The following is a 16,313-nucleotide window of genomic DNA, read 5'->3' on the forward strand; positions in this document are numbered from 1 at the left end:
CCTGCAGGTTGTATTTTCTGCCAAAACTGAAATTCATGTCAAAATTAGTAATAAAGTTGAAAGTGTAAAATTACGAAGAGTATAAATGATAGTAAATATGAGTGTGAGAATGAAGATGAAGCCGTGTGGCCAATGTTGTCTCTGGTTGTCTTCAGGGACTTGAATGAACGTGTGAGGCGTATGCCGAGGATGTGATAAATTCTCTAGTTGCAGTTGAAGATGATAGTGATAGGGCCTCCGGCTGTCTTCCGGGACTCGATGATAAATGATATCTGCGAAATTTAAAGTAAATTCGTTAAAGTAGGTAAAGTAGATGATGAAATAAAGAAATTAAGTAGGGAGTAAAGTAAGTGTATAGTCGTTTGGCTTATGCAGGTGAGGCCGTGTAGCCATGCGATATCTCCGGTTGTCTTCGGGGACTTGATGATATGTCTCCGGTTGTCTTCGGGGACTTGATGATGCATCTCCGGTTGTCTTCGGGGACTTGATGTTATGTCTCCGGTTGTCTTCGGGGACTTGATGATGTGCCTCCGGTTGTCTTCGGGGACTTGATGCTGTGTCTCCGGTTGTCTTCGGGGACTTGATGCTGTGCCCCCGGTTGTCTTCGGGGACTTGATGCTGTGCCTCCGGTTGTCTTCGGGGACTTGATGCTGTGCCTCCGGTTGTCTTCGGGGACTTGATGCTGGGTCTCCGGTTGTCTTCGGGGACTTGATGATATTCCTGTAAAGTTCAAGGTAAATCGTTAGAGTTGATGATGTGTAGCCGTCTGGCTTATGCATATGTGGCAGTATAGCCGAGTGATGCCCGGTTGTCTTCGGGACTTGATGATCTGTCTCCGGTTGTCTTCAGAGATTTGATGATGCGTCTCCGGTTGTCTTCAGAGTTTTGATGATGCGTCTCCGGTTGTCTTCGGGGACTTGATGATATATCTCCGGTTGTCTTCAGAGATTTGATGATGTGTCTCCGGTTGTCTTCGGGGACTTGATGCTGTGCCTCCGGTTGTCTTCGGGGACTTGATGCTGGGTCTCCGGTTGTCTTCGGGGACTTGATGATGTGTCTCCGGTTGTCTTCGGGGACTTGACAATAATTCCTGCAAAGTTCAGAGTAAAATGGTTAAAGCTAGTAAAGTATATGATAAAATGATTGGTAAAGTATGGAGCAAAGCGGTAGAATGGCCGTTTGGCTTATGATGTTGATGGCATCGTGACAGGCTGAACTAATGACGTGGGATCCTGATTTGATTCGCCTTCAACTTCGTCAACCTACAAGACAGGTATATAAAGTTATTGTGATAAAAATAAAAATTAAAGATAGAGTTAGAAATAAAGCCGTTTGGCTTTTTAGGTGAGGCCATATTGAGCCAGATGATGCTTTTCTGCCATGATTGATAGACTTGACTGTTGATCTCGCGTCTTAAGTTCCTGCACTCAAAGAAAAATTCTTAGTTTGGGAGGGGGAAGTTGATTCGTGTTGACTCGAAGCTTGACGTGGTTGGCGCTCCATTCGTCTTGTTTGTTTGGATCTTGTGATCTCCGTTCAAACCTCGGTAGGTGAACAGTAATGAAACAATTGCAAGAAAGTATTTGATTTGAAAGGTAGGTATGTAGGTGTATGTATAAGGAAATGTGACTATATGTATATAAGTTGTGAAATATATATATATGTAAATGTATGTATCTAAGGAAAGATATATATGTATGTAATGAAAGATATATGTGTAAATATATGTATGTAAGTTGTAAAATATTTCTGCCAACTTCAGATTGTGACACTTCCAAAGTAATCGATCTATAATATCTCCGGTCTAGTAGCCTTAATCTTGTCGATGCACAACTGTTCTTTTGTCTATATCCTTTCAAAATATGCCCCAGTTTTGATTCTGAAGGGCGTACTAAATTTATGTTGCGGTGTGACCGAACCTTATATAGGTTGCCTACGTACCCGCCAAGGAATCAGGTCAGAACGTAGTTCGTAGAATACATAAAGTGGTCTGAGTTTTCTAATAAAGGGACCGAACCCGATATGGATTACTTACGTATCCCTCCAAGGGAATCAGGTCGGCGTAGTTCTGTTATATAAGTGGTAAAAGGTTTGTTGGATTTTTATCTAGGTGTGACGGATCTATATGTTAATAGTCTACGAATCCCGCCGAGGGAATCAGGCCCTGTGTGGTTTTCTTTGATTTTTCTGTTATAGCGTAACCGAACCTTATGTGGGCTGCCTACGTATCCCCCATGGGAATCAGGTCAGCGTAGTTTGTACGGATAAGATATTTTTTTGGTTTTTTGGTTTTTTTTTTTTTTTTTTTTTTTGTTGTAAAGCAACCGAACCCTTTGTGGGCTGCCTACGTATCCCACCAAAGGAATCAGGTCAGCGTAGTTCGTACGCATAAGATATTTTGAATTTTTTTTTTTGTTATAAAGCAACCGAACCCTATGTGGGCTGCCTACGTATCTCACCATGAGAATCAGGTCAGAACGTAGTTCGTACGGTTGTTAAAGGAAAGGTTGTAAACTAGGTTGTCTTACCTAATGTTGCCCTTTGATCTTTTCTTGGGTTGCTAGCTTTCAGGCTTATGTTATTACCTATCGGTTATCTCAATTTTTAGTGGATTCTTGTCTTGTCCTCTAGTTTCTTTGTTACTCTCTCGGGATTTGTCTATTCGTTCATTTCATGTCACAATCGTAGAGTTGGCAGATTTGATAATTATAGTAGAAAATAACAATAATAGATGATTAAGGAAAATTAGAAATGCATTCATAGTTTTCACGATTAAGCTTCAAAAAGATAAAGTAAAGCAAACAAAAGTTTTGAGCATGATTCAAGCCTTTAAAAAATAAAAGTTCACTACATGTTCAGTCTACCAAGACTCCTGGCGAATCAGGGACGGAGTACAAGTCCAGTTCTTCAGAGTCTCTCCTGGTTCCGCACCCTGGATGGTTGGTGTCTCAGTAGTTGTTGCAGTAATCTTCACTGGCACTCGTTTTCGGATCATCCCCGCAGGCGCAACGAACGTTGATGACATGCCTCTCTCCATCCTTTCCAATTGGCACAATGGCCTCCTTCCGATTCTTAACTTTTCGATAATTATCATATTCACGTTGACGTTTTCGTGAGTAGGCAAAGGGATGGGGATCCATATCGGGTCGAGCTCTAGTGAGCTGGATCGCTCCTTCCTTAATCAAGGTTTCGATTTTGTTTTTGAGGCCATAGCAATCCTCAGTGGCATGCCCAGGAACTCCAGAATGATATGCACAATGCTTGGAACTATCAAACCATTTTGGAATAGGATTGAGAATTTTTCCTTCAATAGGTTGTACCACGCCTGCCGCTTTCAGTCTTTCAAATAGTTGAGCCAAAGGTTCAGCGAATCGAGTGTAATTGCGGGTGTTTTTTAGAACAGGGTTTGGACGGACTTTACGTGTGGTATGTGGTCGATTTTGGTAAGTGGGAGCTTGGACAAGTGGGTTTTGATAGTGAGGTGCTAGAGGTTGGCGGTGATTTGCTTGAGTATTGTAGACAAGGTAGGGGAATAGCGGAGCTTGGTAGGGTTCAGCATGGTAGTAAGGGTAGAAAGGCTGTTGTGGATGGTCAAAGTATGTAATGACTTGGTTTGATGGGTTTAGAGGAGTAATTATAGGTGGTGGATTAGCGTTGGTGGGTAAAGGAATGTGAGGAGTATTACCTAGTGATTGATTTGGTGGGTTGACGAGTGGTGGATCAGGAGCGGCATAGGTAGTGTAGGTTAGAGGTAAGTTGTTGTTGGTAGGTACAGTGTTTTGCGGAGGAAAATGTTCAAGGACTGGAGATTCAAGTGATGGAAAACGAGGCGGGTTTGGTGCGACGTCCCTAGGTTCAGGAGGTGGACTTTGGAGTGTAACAGATGAGTTGGTCATGTTCCTAACCCGATTCAATTCTCTACGTAGATCCTCAATTTCTTGAGTTAGGCGGGCGATATGTTCATCCCGTTGGATAGTAGTGCTACGTTCAGAAGTCTCAGGGGGATCATTAGAAACCATGATGTTTTCCGGACCAGTTGAAATAGATGCGGCTGGATCGGACGTAATATTTGCCTTTCCTTGAACAACCCAGCTGCGTTGTGGTAACGATGATGTCTTTGACCTTGTGATGTAAGGATGGTCGGCCATTGAGTGTCGACACGAATCAACTCCCTTTGGGATTAAATGAAAAGAAACATAAAGTGTAAACGATGTTAGTCTCACGAACATATCTAGGTAAAGTCATGATCACGTAAAGTCTAGTAAGGCATGTAGCAAATAATTCATCAAATAGAGTCAAACAAGTTGTCAAACAGATGTAAACGATTATATCAAAAAATAATAACGCTTCCTAATATGCATTTGACCTCTTTGTGCCAGAGGTAGGCCTAACGTTTGTTTGAAGGGTAAAGTGTGCCATAATATGTCATCCCGTTGCTTTGATTAATTAAACAAATTCTATTTCCCCAACAATAAAGTACAAAAGTAATGTAACGTTTATTACATGTCAAATGAATACAACATAAAGTGTTTCCTAATCTAAATGAAGTGAACACAATTTCCTATGTCTAAATCTCAGCCCCGTTTTTGTGATGTCATTGATCTTCGTCATTCATTGTACTCCAATGCAAATCCATATTTGTCATAGAAACGTTAGTCATTCTCTCCTTCCTAAAGTTTAATTAATTAGAGCAAATAGTCAATATTTAGGCACAGTTATCCTTCAAACATGCATATAAAGTATGATTGGTGTCACTCGGGGTCGTGAACCCACTCGGACGTTTGGGTAAAGTCATCTAATGAATTTAATACACCAAGGGTATTAAACCTCCTAGGTCATGAAATGTATGCTCTTAATAAAGGGTGTTGGTTTAGCTCTATCTTAGGCTGACTAAGAGTTGGCTTCCTATGACGCAAGGTTCCCCCAAGTGGACAACTTGGGAGTGGAAAGTCCGTGGCCGTCGACTGCACCGCCGATCGACTAAATCCACAAGATCGATCCAACTACAGGGTGATTTAGTAGTGCACGGCCGCGAACCGCGAAACCGCTTTAAGTGTGTGAATTGTGTGAATTTTTCAGGAGTGGAGGAAGTATGAACGGAATGACAATTTTATCAAAGCAGTAACATTTAAACAGTTTATATCAAACAAACAGTTTATATCAAGCAAACAATTAATAGCATGTAAAAACAGTTGACAAACAAATAAAGTAATTAAAATAAGCACACAAAACCTATTTAAACTAAGTCCGTTATGGTTAGAACCTAAGTAATTCCCCAGCGGAGTCGCCAAGCTGTTACACCCCATTTTAACCGGAGTTAGAGCGGAGTATAACATATTGGAGATTCCTAAATTGTTTTGTTTTAAGGAGTCGCCACCTAATTAATTTAACGGTGAATTAGGACACCTAGATATTAACTAAGGTAAATCTAGCTAAACCTCCGTTAATAGTCTGCTTAATCAGTATGATTCTAGGTAAGGGTTCTATATTATCCTAAAGGGAAGGAGTTAGGCATCCTCTAGAATCCGTTAACTACGGTTGTCCGGCCAAACTTAGGTTAATTATTTTAGGGATAAAGATGCAAATATAATATTTAAAATTCAAGAAAATAGCTTGTAAATATTGCTAAAAAAAGTTTTTAAAGAACAATATAAGAATGTTGCTTAAGATAAGAGTTAGAGAAAATATAATAATTTGCATAAAAGAAGATTTTAAATGCCATTTCGAATAAAACTTACAAAAATTGCTAAAGCTTTAAATAATAATGCTATTTAAAAATAAGATTTGCTTTGCATAAAAGAAAATCTTAGAATGCTATTTGAAATAAAGTTTATAAATGTTGCTAATAGTTTAAATGGAAGTAGCATAATGAAAATGAAATTTACGAAATATAATAATTTACATATAAATAGAAGAAGATGCGAGTTTATGCAATGTTTTACTGAAATACTTGAAATAATTCAAATGGTGAGATGTTCATTGATTTTTAGGAACAAGATACAGAATAGCCATTGAAGGTATTTCTTTGTCCTCTTCATTATTTTTTTATTAACTATGCTTAACCAAAAATATATATGATTGATTCAAGCCTAAAGGGTTATTAATAGAATATACTTGAGTTCATGTTTGAGCATTAATGATGTTTTGAAGTGTTTAGATAATAAGAATAAAATGACTCTCTTTAATTAACATATATATAATCATTCTATTTTTTGCAAATCGGTTTTCCAAACAAAATAATATTAGACATTGTAAATGATTTTAACATGAAAAGAAAAGAGTGATACTTATGAAATTAATGTTAATATTTCTCTTGAATTAACTACCCGTGACTAGAACTAAGCCTACTAATTGCTAAGGCTCATCTAAGTTAAGAGGATAAAACAAGATAAAGGGTTAGTTGCATAAATACAAGTTATATGCACAAAAATAAAATAAAAGAGGCCAACAACATCAGATGGGTCAGCCTATTTTGAGACTGCTGCTGCTGTTGCACGGGCCAAGGCCCAAATATTTTTTTTTGTTTTCTTTGCTGCGACAGGCCTGATGGGAAAATGACTCGAGAATATTATGTTGGGCTTTTAGCCCAACGTCGAATGCGGGAGGAGAACGAGTCCCTCGGACTCGTGTGCGGTAATCATGCAAAAAAATGAAAGAAAAGGATTAGGAAGCGGTCAATGAACTGTATTAAACATATAAAATATAAACTCATACGAGCCTCTCAGAAACACTTGAGTAGGATACTTATCAATCATTAACGAATGAAAGAAAAAGAAAATTATGAAATTTAAACGTATGAATTCAACTGTGCATTAAAGAAACACTGTTTAATGACCATACGCTATCTGATTTCAAAAGTCCTCTGACTGATTTTAAGCTCCAGCATAGCGTCGAACAACAAACTTTATACTTAAACTAGACTGCACTCGATTTAACTTTGAAAACGAAAAGGAAAACTGTCCTCCTCAATTTTAAGAGACAGATTTCAGGCCCAGTTATGTTCAGTCCTAATTCAACCAATAGAATGCTTCATTCGAGAATATAGGAACAAATATGTCATGGGGATACTTCAACAGAAACAGAAACACAAAACAACATAGGATATAGACCAAGGTATTTGAGGTAATTCTACCATTATTGGATATGCTTAGTATTTTCTTAGATTAGAATGCAATGAATTCTAATATACACGAATCGACCGTCAACAAGATAAACAAAAGCGTGGAACTTCACTACATCCATATGCTTGGCAGGCTCCCACATCAAACACATTGGGATAATAGGCAAAGCTAACATAACCTTATTCCACAGAATCGAAACTTATAGGTATAGCATCAACTCTTATTTAACCAAAGAAGTTCAAATTAGCAAGATATGGGCAGAGTCTATGTTTAAACCACCTGTTAGCATAAAAACTACAAGCAGCAACCTTCTTTAGGAATTGAAGTAGTTAACTGATTTCATACAAACACAGGAAGGCAACATCATGCATGCAAACCATGGCAAGTAAGTTTCATTCAAATCAGGGGAGTGACAAAAATCATGGTAAGAAGACAACAACCTCAACAAATTGGAACTTCCTTCTTTTAAATATAGAATCCAGACAAAAGGGACAGAACTGAGTTTAAATACTTGTGACCCTTTAAAGAAACATATTCCGAGATCTTTAGATACTAAACCCAATAGTGAATTAACAGCACAGACCACTGATACTGGCTAGACTGAAATCATCCAAAAACAAGCTTTTAATAAACCTGAATGACCTAGACAGGTTCATATCGGTTTAAGTTGGACTCAATTAAACAAACATAAACAATTAGAAAGCAACAAGTGATTATACATGCTTAACTGATCATTAACCAAGTTAACTAGGAATGAAAACCTAGAATGAGCCTATAAACACTTCTAGCTTGAATCCCACATATAAAGCTAGATGCAACAATTTCACAATTCACACAGATTTAAACTAATATCGCCTAAGGATATATACTCACATGACTCATGCAATGCTCATAAGTGAACTTGAATAGATGCAACTTAGCAGAATTAGCCATGAATGCAATGGACAGAACACTTTCAAACAGGACAGTGTTTAAACCAGGAGAACATCAATTACTCTAAAAAGTAACAAATTATTCTAGGAATAAACATTGTCCTGAAGCTAAGCAACTGTCCCATAAGAGTAGGTTAACTGCAGTAAATTACGACTCATTACCTAGGAGGACACATTTTGTCCTAAATACATAAACAAGCAATAGTTTAGATAAGATAACATTACAGATTTAAAACAGAATCCTTTAAGGGAAATCTGTTATCAACTATTCCAATCATCTTTTAAGGATGCCCAAAGAGAAATTCTATTCAAATCAACCTTTACTAACAAAGATAATGAGAGCACATTGTTCCCTGAAACTTCCTATCTATTTTATTTGGGGTCAAACTTCACTAAGAAGTTTATATGGTATAACTGGATACTGATACACATTCTTTGACCAAGTTTGAACACAAAAGGGGTTCGGCTCAACAAACAGCCAACCTTTATTCAATGTCTAGACAATCAACATGATTTTAAACTACCAGATACCAAGCAGCCATTTACAAATCACACAGGGATCAGACAAACCATCACATATGCTACATAAGCAAATCTCAGCAATTAGACTGAACAAGACATCCAAGCAGTGCAGTGTGACCAAACTATTCATGTACACAGATCGACCAATCCCTAATGGTCAGTGTGCTAAACACAGGAGCAGAAACAACATACACTTCCACACTTCTTATAAGATCACACAACTTCAACAAAGCCATCCACAAGTCGATTTTAACTCATTAACTTAACTAAACATGCGATCAGATTCCAATGATTTAAAGCCAAACATATGCTTAATAAAACACCCGACCCATGCCATATAATAACTGAATCGAGCAACCATTTAACACGCGCTTAACCATGAAAACATATTAACTTAACAAATAATCGACTACAAATAGCTACAGAAATCGAATAAAAAAAAATGCAAAATAAAGGAAAGGGGAATCACTGACCTTCTTCAGGTGCAGCGAAATGAGGCTTCGGATCCTTCGATCTACCTCGAAATAACACGAATCCCAAATTTGTTCACACTCGAATCCAAACGAGTATCAAGGGCAAACAGAACAAGAGAAAAAAATGATGTAGATCTTTTGCTTCGAAATCAACAACACCGTTAAAGGAACTGATATTTTCCAAGAGGGGTTTCGGCTATTGAAGAACTTATTATCTTCAAAGGATTTTTCCCTTTTTACGGTTTCGATTCTTGAAGGGCTCCTGAATCAAAAGTAAAACTAAGTCTTGGGGTTTTCACCGATTTCTTCGTGCTTTTCTTCAAATCTGATTTTTTGATTTCTTGATTTTTCTGGGGATTTTTTATTTTAAAGTTGAGATTCTTGTTCAGGGGATCTTTTTGGTACCGTTCTCTTCGTTCTCCCCCTTTCAACTCCGATTCTTCCTCCTTTTATAGGTTTTTGCTTGCTTTTTCTTTGTGCTTGTGCTTGAAGACAGAGTGAAGGAGAAGCGGAGGGAGACAAGGTTAAGTGGGGAACAGGGATGAGTGGAGGAAGCGGAGAAGAAGGAGGAAAAGGGGGGAAGTGGGAGCGGCGGCGAGGGAGCGGGAAAGGAGGAGAAGAAGAGAAAGAGGGGTGCGGCGGTGTGGCGTGAAAGGAAATGAAGGGGAAACCCTAAAAAGGGTTTCCCTTATTTGGACGAAAAAATGGATCGGACCCGGTCCATTTGTGGACCGGGTCAAATTTTAGATTGGGTATTAAAAGAATGGGCTAGAATTAAAACATGGACTGGTCTAAAAAAATTGAGATAGAAAATATGGTCTAGTCCAAAAATATTAAGAATTAATCGGACCTTGATTTGGGGTTTGGTAAATCAAAATACGGACTGAGTGCAAGAAATAGTTTGGCTTCTAAATTTGAATAAGAGACACATTTTGATTAACGATGTACTAAGGGTGCCAGAATATCACCTAATACAGAAATATGTAATTATAAAAAGACCCGGGTAAAAATTATATGATGTCGCAAATGACCGTGCAATAATATTTAATAACAAACGCTATCATTAAAATGTGCGAAGTAAATGCGATGCGTATGCGGAAGTTGGTAGAAACGTTGAGAAATGCAAGTTTGAATAATACTAAATAATAGCAGCAAATAAATAGCGGTAGTAATACTGCTAATAACAATAATGATAATGGTAATAATGATAATATTGATGATAATGGTGATAAAAGAATAATAATAGATATAATAATAATAGTAATAACAAATATTGATAATTAAAAAATGATAATAATTAATAATAATAAAGATGATAATAATTAATAATAAAATAATAATAATAAATAACAATTATTGATAGTGGCAAAATGTTAATAAATTAATAATAATAACAATAATAGTGGTAATAATAAGAAAATAATGATAATAATAATAATAAATAACAATTATTGATAAAACAATGATAATAATTAATAATAAAATAACGATGATAATGATGATTAATAATTGATAACAAAATAACGCTGATAATAATGATTAGTAATTAATAATAATAATAATAATAATAATAATAATAATAATAATGGAAATAACAAGAAATAATAATTAATGACAATTAGTAATAAAATGATAATTTAAGAATAATAATAACAATAATAATAATAATAGTAATAATAATAATAATTATTATAATAATAATAATAACTGCAGCGGAATAATAAAACGTGGGTGTTAATAAAAGACTAATAATTATAGTAAAATTTAAATGCATATTTTTTTAATTTCTCAAAACACTAGAAGTATTAATAGGTATTTCGGGGGAGAGGCGGGACAAAATTGGGTGTCAACAACTTGTCCCTCTTTGCCTGACAATGATGAAAGAATTTTCAGGCAAAGACGTTGACTTAGTAGCCTATTTTGTCCCGGCTAAAGGATTGTGGAGGACTAAGGGTAAAGAAAATTACGGCCGAACTCTGGTCTCTGAATCGCCTACATATCTCGGGTTGCACGAGAATCAGGCCGTGTGTAGTTCTGGGAAGACTACGACACCTATGACTGGCATCTCATGATTTGATGCGAATCTTCGCAAAAATATTGTCCCAGTGTCGAATTATGATGACACTGGGTATTGTGATAGAACCCTAAAAATTGATTGTGCTGGAATGTGAACGGGAAATTCGAATTTGGAGCCGAGTGTTCGAGGTAAATCTTTGACCCTTGTCGAGAAGTCTGCTTGTCCTTCCCGACGTATTGCCCCAGTTCGCTGCCGAAGAAATAGTTCCACGTTGCGCTAAAGCTCCTGCGAAACTTTAAACTAGATAAAAATAGTCAGTAACAAATTAATATTGAAGCAAAGTGATGCAAGTGCGGTGAAATGCGGCTGCGAGCGCACGCAGGGCATTTGAAAATAATAATAAGACAGGGAAGGTGCGGTGCGATGTCTTATGCAGAAATTTTTCAAAGGGCGATGCGCAGCCTTATGCGGAAACTACAAAGGGCGGTGCGCAGCCTATGCAACATGAAAGGCGGTGCACAGCCTTATGCAGAAAATTTAAAGGGCGGTGCATGGCCCAAGCAATACATGAGAGTGATGCAAAGGGCGGTGCGCAGCCCATGCATCATATGAAAGGCGGGGCACAGCCTTATGCAGAAATTTAAAAAGGGCGATGCATGGCTCAGGCAATATATGGAAGCGATGCAAAGGGCGGCGCGCAGCCCATGCGTCATATGAAAGGCGGTCGAGCCCAAAATCGTCCTATTCTGGACGAACGAGCCTAAAATGTCCTATTAAAGGGTGGAGGAACCCGATATCCTATTTTAGGGTGGAAGAACCCGATATCCTATTTTAGGGTGGAAGAACCCGATATCCTATTTTAGGGTGGAAGAACCCAAGCATCCTATTTTAGGGTGGAAGAACCCGATATCCTATTTTAGGGTGGAAGAACCCGAGCATCCTATTTTAGGGTGGAAGAACCCAAGCATCCTATTTTAGGGTAGAAGAACCCGAGCATCCTATTTTGGGGTGGAAGAACCCGATATCCTATTTTAGGGTGGAAGAACCCGATATCCTATTTTAGGGTGGAAGAACCCGATATCCTATTTTAGGGTGGAAGAACCCAAGTATCCTATTTTAGGGTGGAAGAACCCAATATCCTATTTTAGGGTGGAAGAACCCAATGTTGTGCGTTTGCGAACAATGATGTTGTGCCTTTGCGGGACATTTGAAAGTAATAATGCAATGCAATGCAGGTGCGGTGCTTTTGCAGTGCGGGACATTTAAAAGCAGTAGTGCATATGCAGTGCGGGAAATTTAAAGCAATAGTGCATATGCAGTGCGTGGTATTTAAAATAGTAGTGCCTGCAGTGCGGGGAGTTTAAAGCAATAGTGCATATGCGGTGCGTGGTATTTAAAAAATAATAGTGTATGCAGTACGGGGAATTTAAAGCAGCAGTGCGGGGCATTTAAAATAGTAGGGCATGCAGCGCGGGAAATTTAAAGCTATAGTGCATATGCGGTGCGTGGCATTGAAAATAATAGTGCATGCGCAGAGCATTTGAAAGCAATAATATTTGTGCGTGTTATAGGAAGATTCAAACCGCTCGGTGCGCAGTCCCTGCAAAGCTGTAAGCATACTTCGGCTTCCGCAACTGGAAGCCTTGGCGATATTTCACCTTGCTAAAATGTTTCCATGAGTAAAATTCCTACGCTCAAAGAAAATTATGAGTTTCGAAATTTGTGTTGATTTTGAATCATCCTTGAATCACCCTTTGCTTCAATGACTTTCGTGAGGTTTTCTTGATGCTAAGATTCGTATGCCGTACATTATCGTTGAGGAGCAGCTAAAATCGGTTCTGTGTTACTCAAAGAAAATTTGTTAGTATAAAAGAAAGTGGTTGCCTTGCGTTGAACATTGAAGCTTTGGCTTTGAATCTGTGCTTCTCGTTGCTATGCCATTGCGGAAATCTGATTATGCAAATATGGCTCGGGATAAGCCGTCTGCAAAATTTCTCCAGTTCGACTTGGGAGGAAAATTGGGATTTTTTTTTATTGAGACCAGACCCAACATGGGCGCCTACGTATCCTGCTACTAACAGGAATCAGGTCGACCGTAGTTCATTGAAAAAAGTCTAGAAAAGATTACAAGATAGCGGCTATTCCTAAAGACGGGCATGTGGAGGATGATATTCTCGAGCGGCGAGATGATGTCCCTATCAGTCTGCTTGACTTGTTGCACGCTTTCTTTTCAAATGCATTGGTGCCAGTTTCGATGAATCGCCCTTAACAACAGTTGTCTTTGTGTTTGCAATATCACCGGTTGAAGGCTCTAGCTGTAGCTTTATCTTGCCACTTTCAATCATGCTTTGAATCTTAAATCTTAGTGCTGGACATTCTTCAATGTCATGTCCTTGGATGTTTGAGTGATAAGCACAACTCTTAGATAAATCAAAGTTTGGCGGTGGATGCTTAGGTATAAATCCCTTCTTTGGTTGTAAAATACCCTTAGCACTCAACCTCTCAAATATATTTGCCAATGGTTCATTTAGAGTAGTGAAGCAAAAAGATTTCCTCTTCTTTTGATGTTGAGAGCTTGATTTTGCTTGGTGAAACCGTCGTTGGTAGCCTTGCTGGGAGTTTTTCTGACGAGGACATTGCATGGTGGCATAAGACTGAAAAATTTGGTGACTTTTATGGCATTGCGCTTGATGCATAGTCGTGGAAGCAAATTGGTTTTCCTTCATTTCACTTTGCAGATTTCCTAGTATCTCCGCTTGGAAGGTTTGGTGAACGGCTTGTGTTGCTGAGCTATCTGTAATTCTCCCTTCTTGAATGGCATTTTCTAGTTCTCTACCAATCCTAATCAAATCAGAGAAGTTGTGTGCACAGGCTCCGAGCAACTTATCATAATATAAGTCTTCCTGAATTTGGATGAAGGTTGAGATCAATTCCCTCTCGGATAATGGAGGATGTATTTTTGAAGCTTCTAACCTCCATCGTATGGCATATTCTTGGAAAGACTCAGGTGGCGTTTTCTTTACTCTAAGCAAATCGGCTATGTGCAGATCGCCTCCATTGTTAAACTCGAATTGCTTTATAAATCCGCGGGCCATATCCTCCCACGTAAGCCATTTGCTAAAATCTTGTTTAGTGTACCAAGAGAGTGCTGATCCTGATAAACTTTGAATGAACAATCTCATTCGTACGGCTTCAATATGTCCAATACCAATTAATCTGCTGCAATAGTCCTTTAAATGAGCGACGGGATCTCCCTTCCCATTGAAAGTGTTAAACTTAGGTATTTTGTACCCTGACGGAAGCTCGACGTTTGGATGCACACACAAATCTTCATACTTCAAAATCTGGAAATTCCTTGAACATAACTCTTCATTAATGACTTTCCTCAAATTGTGGAGTTCTTTTCCCAAATCTTCATGGTAAAGCGACTTGATTTCCTTTCCAGGCCTCCTGTATGGGGATATTGCCAGTTCGTTTTTCTTACTTTTCTCGAATTGAGTGGTGGCTATGGAAAATTGATGATTAGGAATTATCGCTACTTGATCGGGAGTGTAGGTTGAAGGCATTTGTGGAATGATATAGGTAGGATTTAAGTGAGGCGAAATGGCTAAGGAAACGTTGCTGGAAGTTGAGGTTGTGTTAGGAAAAAGGCTTAAGGTATTTCCCAGACTGGCTACAATATTTTTTCGAACCACCTTTCCCTTGCTATCGTTTTGTTCTTGGACCAAACCCATGCCGGTGTTGAAAGCTTCAAATCTCTCTGCCATTGTAGTCTCGTCCTTAATGCAGACTCGCAGCCAAAACAATGTTCAATGCCAGACAACCTTCTAAAGAGAAAAGTAAAACTTCATAAACAAAATAAAATGTTAGAGCATGAAGTGAAAGCTTCATAAACAATATATGTATATATATCTCCCTTTTTTTTTTTTTTTTTTTTTTTTGAGTGATCTAATTAAACAGGCTCTAGATTAGAGATGACTTGAGGACGAAAATGAATCATCAGCTATTTGGCTCTGACTATTGTGAATGAATCGGAAGAAAAGAAAACTGCATTGGAGTGGAACATGCCATTTGAAGAAAGGTTGACGCATATCGAACGCCAAAGCTTGAATCTGAGTTAATTCTTACCAATTTCGGCATATATATTTTTTTTAATTTGTCCCAGTTTTAGGACGTTTTGAAAAGATGTCTTGGGTCTGTTGACACCCAATTTTGTCCCGCCTCTCTTCCAAAATACCTATTTATGCTCCTAACATTTTGTGGAAAATTAAAAAATATATATATTGTATTTACTATGATTATTAGCCTTTTATCAAAATCGGGGCTTCATTATTATATTTCAGTTACTTATTATTATTATTATTATTATTAATATTATTATTATTATTATTATTATTATTATTATTATTATTATTATTCACAATTTTTATCATTTCAGTATTTTACCAGCTTACGCACGCGCATCGCATTTATCTTTGCATAATTAAATAATAGTATTTTATTTTACTGTGAATTTTTAAAAAATATTATTGCACGACTATTATAACATCATATAATTTTATTACCCGAGTTCTAATAATTACACATTTTGGTATTATGTGATATTATGTCATTCTCAGTACATCGTTAATCAAAATGAGTCTCTTATTTAAATATTGGAAGACAAACTGTTCCTTACACGCAGTCCGTATTTCGACTTACCGAATCCCAAATTAAAGTCCGATTAACTCCTAATATCTTTTGGACTAGCCCATATCTTTTATCTCAATTTTTAAACCCAGTCTATGTTTTTAATTTTAGCCCATTCTCAATACTCAGTCCAAAAATGGACCCAGTCCAAAAAATACCGGGTCCGACCCGCATCAGCTCCAACATAAGGGAAACCCCTAGGGCTTCCCTTTATTCTTTTACTCCTTCCGCCGCTCAAACCCCCTTCCCCTTTCCCTTCTCCTTCTTCGCCTCTCCCAACCCCACCATCGCCGCCTGCGCTGTCACCCACTATTCCCTGTTCCCCGCCACCACACCGCTACCCCACTCCCACGCTCCTCGTCCCCACCTCGCCGACGACCCCCACACCGCTACCCCACCACGCTCCTCTTCCTTTTTCCCCCGCTCCTCTCCCCCTGTTTTTTCTTCAACACAAAAGAACCCCCCAAATCCCCATAAATAGACGGAAGAATCACAGGTTTTGGCCGGAAAAAACCCCCTGAAAGCAAGAGACAACTTTATTTTTCAGTGGTAAAATCAC

This window comes from Lycium barbarum, chromosome 12 (assembly GCF_019175385.1).
Source record: "Lycium barbarum isolate Lr01 chromosome 12, ASM1917538v2, whole genome shotgun sequence".
Classification (NCBI taxonomy): Eukaryota; Viridiplantae; Streptophyta; class Magnoliopsida; order Solanales; family Solanaceae; genus Lycium; species Lycium barbarum.